At 35.2% G+C, this 10,000-nt stretch overlaps 1 protein-coding gene across 1 annotated transcript in view; it reads right to left on the bottom strand.

The window, feature by feature from the left end:
* The window catches only part of LOC136851550 (uncharacterized), a 235,555-nt gene that overhangs the window by 155,213 nt on the left and 70,342 nt on the right, over positions 1 to 10,000 (bottom strand). Inside the window, exon 2 of the mRNA XM_067125807.1 lies at positions 6,024 to 6,090. The gene's annotated coding sequence lies outside the window, so the exon portion shown is untranslated. The remainder of the gene's footprint in view (positions 1 to 6,023; positions 6,091 to 10,000) is intronic.

The raw sequence follows: 10,000 nt of genomic DNA, 5'->3' as shown, positions 1-10,000 counted from the left end.
TGAGTGGGTTAGATGTAGGTCGAGCCACAAAGGAGGCTGAGGAAAATATTTTCACAGGAAAAATACCAACGGCTTTACAAGTACCCGTCGAATAAAAAGTGAATTGTACCAGCCAGTCTAAAATTCGTATTTTTTTCAAAAAGTAAATACGAACGGTTAAGAGAAATATAAAAGTGACAAGGGAAAAAATCACCGTAGGTCACTGGACATCCATAGACTTAATGTCAGACTGCATCCTTTCAAAAGTACTTTAAGACAATTTTATCATTTGCTGAAATTGTACCAGTCAGTCTAAAATTCGCATTTTTTTTTAAAAGTACATTCGAATGATCAGGAGGTATATAACTGTACCAGAAAAAAATTTTTGTCATTGCATATCCATAGACTTAATGTCAAAGTGCATCCTTTCAAAAGCACTTTAAGATCATTTTATCATTTCCTTAACTGCCAATTATTTTTCTGTCTTTATTATATACATAGCAGATAAAATTCATCATCGACTGACGTGAAACAAATATATATCCCTGTCAGATATTCATTCAGTTAGCACAAGGAAGAGAGAGAAAAAAAACAAACACAGCCACAACAGCAACAAGAAATCGCAAACACTTTTCCTCGCCCCGTAAATCCATTTTAATCCAATAATAAATCCTCGAAAGGCCGATGGCCATGACCCCACTTTCCAAAAGGACCCAAGATGACGCATCAAGATTTGACGCCAAACTCCGACCAAGTTAAAATGGGTCGGCTGAATTTGGGGAGCCATTGGCCAAAGGGTCGATCTATCCAGGCCCGAAAGCTCCCGTGAGACCATAAGCTTCTTGGCAAGAGACGAGACAGACAGACAAAGAGACAGAGAGACAGACGAAGGCGGTACGAAGTTCGGAAAAGTTGTGGGATTCTCGGGACAGGTTGGACCGACAGTTGGCCGCCGAGTTTGGAGAATTGACTGTTTCTTCGGTTCGCTCTCTCTCTCTCTCTCTCTCTCTCTCTCATCTCTCATAATTTATTTCTCTCTCTACTCTGCATCTTCAATCTCAAATATAAATATAAATATGGCCTTTTTTATATATATATATATATATATATATATATATATATATATATATATATATATATATATATATATATATATATATATATATATATATATATATATATACATATATATATATATATATATATATATATATATATATATATATATATATATATATATATATATATATATATATATATATCCATCGAATGAAACATGCAAGCTCATCCATCGAAAGACTTTAGCCAATAATATATTAACAACAAAATCCAATTTTTAATTTTTCTCCCAGGCAAAAACTCTTTATATCCATCTATATATTACCGTATTTAGTTTTTGCTCCGAGTTCCTCAATTTTACCTTTATTCTTATTTTGACATTTATTTCAATACTTCCATTCTAGTTAAGAAATTTTAGTAACTGTTGTAAATGAAAGATGATTTTATTACATAAAACTCAATGTGTATCAAAATAGCTTTGCGTAATAACGATATTTGAAAGGCAATAAACCACATTTAGACTTTCCGTTACCCAGCGGGGCTAGGCTCTTTCGCCAGTGTGTACCTCAGTATTGAGAATGAAGGCACCTTGACCTTTGATCCTAGTTTCGAGGACGGGGCTTAACTCGCTGTCTCGACCCTTTCTTGTAGTACCGTCATTTTTGACGGAATGTCCGGACTGTTAATAATAATAATAATAATAATAATAATAATAATAATAATAATAATAATAATAATAATAATAATATGAGAAAAGGCAAAAAGATAAAAAAAAAAATTGTTACATGTGAATAATATTCAAGAGAGCAAAGGATTTGCAGGATAAGAATGTTCTCATTTTTACCATTTTAACCACCCCCAAAAAATCCTCCCTCCCATATCAACCTATTTCCCCTCTCTCTCCTTCCCCCTCCTCCCCTTCCCTTCCCTCCTCTTCTCCCCTTCCCCTTCCCTTCCCCTTTCCTCCCACTCCCCCTCCTCCCCTTTTCTCTCCTTCCCCCCCTCCCACTCTCCATCTCCTCCTTCTTCTTCCCCTCCTCCCTTCCTCTCCATCTCCTTCCCTTCCTCCCTTCCCCTCCCCCTCCCCTTTCCCCTCCCCTCTCTCCCCCTTCCCTCCTTCCCCCTCCCCTCCTCCTCCCCTCCATCTCCTTCTTCTTCCCCCCTTCCCCTCCCCTCCCACTCTCCATCTCCTTCTTCCTCCCTTCCCCTCCCCTCCCCTCCCACTCTCCATCTCCTTCCCCTTCCTCCTCCCCTTCCCCTCCCCCCTCCTCCCTTCCTCCCCTCCCCTCCCACTCTCCCCTCACCTTTTTCCTTCCCCTCTCCCCTTCCCCCCCTCCTACCCTCCATTTTCTTCTTCCTCCTCCCCTCCCCTCCCCTACGTCGCCCACACTTCCATGCCTTGAGCTTGGATCAAGGAAGCCCTTCAGGCCGTAAGTGGTAAACCTCTCCACGAATCCATTAAACTGGATAGAACCCCTCCCGAGGAAATCCTCCTTAGGATGAGTGTGATGATGATGATGACTCACATTTTCCTTGATGCTCTCTAATTTCCAAGGCATATATGTATGTATGTATATATATATATATATATATATATATATATATATATATATATATATATATATATATATATATATATATATATATATATACAATGAAGGCAGGGAAGCACACCAACAGGTCAAGAAAGTCATATCTATATACATATATATATACTGTATATATATGTATGTATTTATGTATGTATATTCGTGAATAACAAAAGAAAAGAGAGAAAGGGAGTCAACGAAACGTGGGGAAACCGTACTGAAAAAGAGAGACATAGAAAGTTGGAGAGGAAAATAGACTGCCAGAGCCGGACGAAAAATAAAAAAGAATGAAAACTGGTAAACAAAAAGAAAGCCTGAATCAGACACAGGGATCAATGGAAAAAGGATTGAAAAAAATGAATTTTTGTGAATTTTATCGGAGAATAATTTAACATTTTGATAGAACAAGAAGCTATACATCAACACACTTCCTGGGAAAAAGCCATTTTTGAATTAAGCAGCTTTTTAAATATTACTAAGAAGTAAAATGTCAGACGGGTAGAAATGAAATAAAATTGTCAGAAAAAGATTCAACATTTCGAAAAACAAGAAGCTGTTAGCTCAACAAGTTTCCAAGAAATGTATTTATATATGCTTTTTATTTGCGTAAACTAGTCATCTATTCCCAGAATATCACATCTGACTTCAAAACAGCCCAAGAGTAATTGACCATATAACAAAAACATCATTAAAAATGGATATTATAACCTTGACATGTCCTATGCATTTCGAGTTCCATGAACAAGTGACCGTTCTTTGCCGTTCAGAGTATGAGAGATACGTACAAGTTATACATTTCCTTTTATTTCAAGGCTAAATATGGGTTCTTGTTTGCAAAATATAAAATAAAACTTCTTCATATTTCTAGACTAGATTCCTGTTGTCTGAAACCTTCCATGCCATGAGAACCTTAGTATATATTTGAAAGATGATTGTTTGCTAAAGATAACTGTAGGTTATAAATTTCTTTTTACTTCAAGGTAAATGCGGGTACTTGTTTGAAAAATATAAAATAAAACTTTCTTCATATTTCTAGACCGGATACCTTTTGTCGGAAAGCTTCCATGTCAAAAGAACCTTAGTACACATTTAAAAGATGATGGTTTGCTCTCTTTTAATAAGTTTAAATCATACTGTTCTTGCTCTAAAACACTTCTAAAGCTTAGGAATGCATAAGGTATTTTCATCGTTACTTGTGTTTATGTAGTTCCCTAAAGTAATAATTACCATTAACTAAAATGATTCACGTGTACTTATGGGGAATGTTTATGAAATTGCCCTAGAAATGTTCTGTTAAAAAAAAAGTAAATAAAAAACAAATCTATTCAAAAATAATTAAGACTAAGAAGATCGAGTTATTCAAGAAAACTGTAAGCTAAAACTGACTAATAAAATAGGGAGTCCACCTGATGGACCGATTATTGGCCGATAAGAGGACCTAGAAAAACAAACGAACGAACAAACAGAAAGATATCGATGATGATATTTGCGGCCCCTACCAAAACATATCTCTGAATCTCCCGGCAATTAAAAAAAAAAAAGCAGTATGACAAGTTTATGCTTTTAGTTAATGAATGAAATTAATAGAGAGAGAGAGAGAGAGAGAGAGAGAGAGAGAGAGAGAGAGAGAGAGAGAGAGAGACTTTTAATTAATAAATGAGACTGACTGAGATATAGAGTGTGCATTAATAGAGAGAGAGAGAGAAAGGGAGACTTTTAATCAATAAATGAGATTGACTGAGATATAGAGTGTGCATCAATAAATGAAACTAATATATATATATATATATATATATATATATATATATATATATATATATATATATATATATATATATATATATATATATATAAGAGAGAGAGACTTTTAATTAATGAACGAAGTTAATGGAAAGAGATTTTTTTTAGTTAATGAATGAAATTAAGAGAGAGAGAGAGAGAGAGAGAGAGAGAGAGAGAGAGAGAGAGAGTTTTAATGTCAAACGGACGTCAGGCCTAGTACACGTGAATATATGGGCTCCTCTGAGTGGAAAACATGCTTTCTCCCACTGGGAGTCAGTCTTGATGTATGGTTTCACTGACTGTTTGACTAAACTTTTGTTTCTTTACAGGAAAACTTACGACAAAGCGTCATTGTAATAGTTTCTATTCGTTCTCCTGTAGGTAAGTGAGAAAAAAATTTGTGTTTCGTAGACAGAATTGAAAAAATTTTTAAAAACTTTCAGTACACAGAATATATCATTATCATATAAGAAAACAGGCATGCTATAAAGATTTTACAATGCATGGAGTGTATGTATTTGGTTCCTGAGTATAAAATTAGCATAGAGGTGAGAATTTTCAGTGATTTTTACAATGCATGGAGTATATGTGTTTGATTCGTGAGTACAAAATTAGTATAGAGATAAGAATTTTCACACTTGTTTTTACAATGCATGGAGTATGTGCATTCGATTCCTGAGTACAAAATTAGTATAGAGGCGAGAATTGTCACAGTGATTTTTACAATGCATAGAGTATATGTATTTGATTCCTGAGTATAAAATTAGTACAGAGGTAAGAATTTTCACACTTATTTTTACAGTGTATGGAGTATGTGTATTTGATTCCTGAGTACAATATTAGTACAGAGGTAAGAATTTTCACACTTATTTCTACAATACATGGAGTATATGTATTTGGTTCCTGAGTACAAAATTAGCATAGAGATGAGAATTTTCACAGTGATTTTCACATATAGAGTATAACAGCTCAATAATCTGCGTCAATAGCAAAATTTCTTGAATGAATTTTTTAGAGGACGAAAATCCACACAGCAAGCATCTGAATCTGTGAAAATGGCGATGTTGCTGAAAGTGATTTTCAGAGAATGGGAATCGCAGCAGCCTGAAATGTGCAGTTCAAATCATTTAGAGTGAATTACAAAATTACAAAAATGGGATTTAATAACACCATAAACTGCGAAAATTACATTGCGCCATGAAAGGTCATCAGCTGCAATGACGCATGTATAAATTACAGCGTTATGCGAAGTGATTTTCAGCCTAGGAAAATACTTAATGTATAAATAACAATGAACTTTAAATAGGTGTTCAGATATGGACACCAGGAAAACCACAATTAGTGCAAATAACATTGTTATTTAAAGTAATTTTCATGCAAAGAAAACGGCAACTCCGGCACCTGCATCAATACCATCACTATTAAAAATAATTCTCACATAAAGGAAACATCAGCAACATGTTCTTTGTGGACAACAATGCTGAATAATGAAAGAAAATAAGAACACCATTACCTGGAAATAAACTGCCAGTCATTCTTAGAAACCAATAATTAAAGATGGGAGAATGAGGCGCAAGAGTAAAATAGTGAAATATGCAAGTTTGCAATACGCACCTCTCATTAAAGAAAACGAAGATTCATCTTATTTTCAACAATCACTCTGTGGTTGTCCAGTTTCTTCCTGAAATAAGAAAAAAAAATTAGAATCATGTTTTCTTGAATTTGCATATAGTTTTAACCACAATCTTGAATAAATAAACATATTCATCCATTATCACTGCTCAAATACCCTTGTATGCAGTATATAAACACATAAGCATATACACATACAAATACACCCACACATAGCGCCATTTACGCCTATCCTGCAAGTATTACCTTTCTTATTCAACATCCAAACTTCACTTCCATAAAGAAGAGTTGGCTCAACAACTCTTTCATGGATTCCCATCTAGGCTTCATATATGTTTCAATATATATATATATATATATATATATATATATATATATATATATATATATATAAATATATATGCATATATATATATATATATATATATATATATATATACTGTATATATATATATTATATATATATATATATATATATATATATATATTCAACAATTCTTTCCATGAAAGAATTGTTGAGTCAACTCTTCTTTATGGAAGTGAAGTGTGGTTGTTGAATGCGAAAGAAACTGTCGAAATGAATTGTTTGTGTAGTAGTGGCCATGTAAGAGGAATTAGCGCAGTGACAAATGTGTAGGCACTGAGAAGGAGTGGTTAAACGTTTAGTGCAGTGAAGAACCTAAGTAGTGTTTTGAGATGATTCAGTCGTGTGGAGAGACTGGAAGATGAGAGGGTATTGAAAAGAATGTATAAATCAAAAGCATTCGGTGGGATAGAAGAAGAAGATCCAGAAAGGGGTGGATACACGGTGTGAAGGAGGTATTAGAGATGGCTTTATCATCCAAAAAGAGATAGAATACTTGTAGGATAGGCGTAAGTGGCACTGTGTATATTGGGGTTCAGTGCCCAGCTGATGCGCCTTCTGCGCGAGTGTATGAAATGGCTAATGCTCAGAAGGTTTACGTCACAGGGGATTCATCCACGATTAATACCTAAAGAACGACTTTGACAGTGGCTGTGTTTATCCCCTAGAGCCACCTAAAATAGGATCAGAGATTTAATATTGCATATATTAGAATCAACACTTATTACTCATTTAAAGACACGTAACGAAAAATACCAAATCATTTAAAACACGGCGATGCCGCAAGATCATTCTAAGTAAGACAGATTGCCCTCGATCTTAAAGCTGCCTTCCCATAAATCTGTCGGGGATATTCTCTCGTAAATGCGTCTATAAATATCAACTTCGGCATCCCAACGGAAGCCATTGGAATTACATCATTAAACTTATAATGGGAACTAAACAAGTAAGGATCCAGTAAGCCATCTCTCAATGCGACACAGATCTTGTAGAGAGAGAGAGAGAGAGAGAGAGAGAGAGAGAGAGAGAGAGAGTGTAGAGGCGTGTGTGTGTGTGTGTGAGAGAGAGAGATGAGGGAGAGAAAGAGAGTAAGGGGCGTGTGTGAGTCTGTGTGTGTGAGAGAGAGAGAGATTAGAAGTGTGAGTAAGAGAGAGAGAGAGAGATTAGAAGTGTGTGTGTGTGTGTGTGTGTGAGAGAGAGAGAGAGAGAGAGAGAGAGAGAGAGAGAGAGAGAGAGAGAGAGAGCAGAGGCACATGTGTAAGTCTGTGAGACAGAGAGAGAAAGTAGAGGTGTGTATGTGAGAGAGAGAGTAGGGACGTGTATGTGTGAGTGTGTGCTTGAGAGAGAGAGAGAGAGAGAGTAGAGGCGTGGGTGAGAGAGAGAAAGAGAGAGTGTGTAGAGGGGTGTGAGTGTGTGTGAGAGAAAGAGAGAGAAGAGAGAGAGAGAGAAAGACAGATGGATAGAAAGAGAGAGAGAGTGGGGAGGGGAATCAGGAGAGATGATTGTGGAGGGAGGGGAAGTGAGATGTAGAGAGAGAGAGAGAGCATATGAGCGAGAGAGTGGGAGTGTGAGAAAGACAGAAAGGAGAAGGAGAGAGAGAGAGAGAGAGAGAGAACGAAAAAGGGGGAGTAAAAAGAGAATAGAGGAATGAAAATGTGAGAGTGTGAGAAAGGAAAAGAAGAGTGAAGTTTGAGAGAGTATAAGGGAATGACAGAAAGATAAAATGAGAGAGAGAGAGAGAGAGAGAGAGAGAGAGAGAGAGAGAGAGAGAGAGAGAGAAGGTTCGGGTAATGGCGGAGGAACAGGAAGTAAGAAAGAGACTATGAGTGGTTGGAGACCTTATTCAAAAGATGCGATACAGATCTTTCAAGAGATCTTGAGAGAGAGAGAGAGAGAGAGAGAGAGAGTCAGGAACGAGTTAGGGCTGAGAAGAGATAAGGCGGTATCTCAGACTTTAATCGCAATGTGTGATGCATATATCATGTGAGAGAGAGAGAGAGAGAGAGACAGAGAGAGAGAGAGAGAGAGAGAGAGAGCGAAGAGGAAAGAGAAGAAAACTAGAGTAACAATAGAACGTGATAAGAAAAGTTATCAGTCCTCAAAAACAGCAACCATCGAGCATGATATTTGCAAACAAAAAATACAAATCTATTTCAAGCCAATAATCGGAGAGAACACTGTTGCTAAACAAGCAACTGATTCCTTTCGGAAATTGTCGGATTAATTACCTCTTTTAAAACGAGGCGGTCACTATAACTTTAAATTTAAAATTAATGATTCATATAATTTATAATTCATATACCAACTTTCGCATTATGAAAACTCCGGAAAAAGTAAATCATTTTACACCAAGTCTAAACATCATCAACTTGTTCCTGTGATGAAAAAAAAAATAAATTGTTAATTAATCAATGAATATATAAGTAAATATATAAATAAATAGATATATAAATAATAAATAAATAAAAGACCCATCCACGTCAACTTCTGCAAAACGCAGAACCCACAGGTAAGGAATCCTCCCCAAATAACAATAAAAAATCATGCATGACAATACTCGTTGAAACAGCCCCCACCCAAAAAAAAAAATCTCCAGTTCCTAATTGCCAGTAATAATGGAGCCCAAATGTCAAACGACATGAACCTCGAATTTCAAATCAACGCGGGAAACGAATCGAAAATATCCAATCAGGCACTTTCCACTCTGCTTACGTCTTCTTCAATTTGGCCCGGACGTCTGAAATTAATTATTCCGGCGGGACTTTTTCGTGATAGGTTTGATTGCGGGGACGCGCAGTGGTGGCGGCTGGCGGTCGCTGGCAACGAGCGCATTGCATACGTCAGGTAACGTAAGCGGGAAGCCGGGCTAGGAATTATTATTATTATTATTATACAAAGACTTCGAACTCCTGAACGATGTTTTTCCTCAGTGTTTACGTTAAAAATATTTTAACGAACGCTGAGGTTGAACACCGTTTTTATCTTATGCATATTAATACAGTTCATTTACATAACTGTGGATTTTTGTTCCATGACAGTTTATCACGTTGTCGCGAATTTTTTTGCATTATTATTATTATTATTATTATTATTATTATTATTATTATTATTATTATTATCAATACAGTTCATTTACATAACCGTGGATTTTTGTTCCATGACAGTTTATCACGTTGTCGTTAATTTTTTTGCATTATTATTATTATTATTATTATTATTATTATTATTATTATTATTATTATTACAATTCATTTGCATAATTGTGGATTTTTGTTCCGTGACAGTTTATCACGATATTGTGAATTTCATTGCGTTATTATTATTATTATTATTATTATTATTATTATTATTATTATTATTATTATTATTATTATTATTATTATTATTATTATTATTATTCGTTTACATAATTGGGATTTTTTGTTCCGCGACAGTTTATCACGATATTGTGAATTTCTTTGCATTATTATTATTATTATTATTATTATTATTATTATTATTATTATTATTATTATTATTATTCATTTACATAGTTGTGATATTTGTTCCACGACAGTTTATCACGATATTGTGAATATCTTTGCATTATTATTAT

This window comes from Macrobrachium rosenbergii, chromosome 23 (assembly GCF_040412425.1).
Source record: "Macrobrachium rosenbergii isolate ZJJX-2024 chromosome 23, ASM4041242v1, whole genome shotgun sequence".
In the NCBI taxonomy this organism is placed as follows: domain Eukaryota; kingdom Metazoa; phylum Arthropoda; class Malacostraca; order Decapoda; family Palaemonidae; genus Macrobrachium; species Macrobrachium rosenbergii.
Note: the sequence above shows the minus strand (reverse complement) of the source record. Positions and strands in the feature narration are given on the sequence as shown.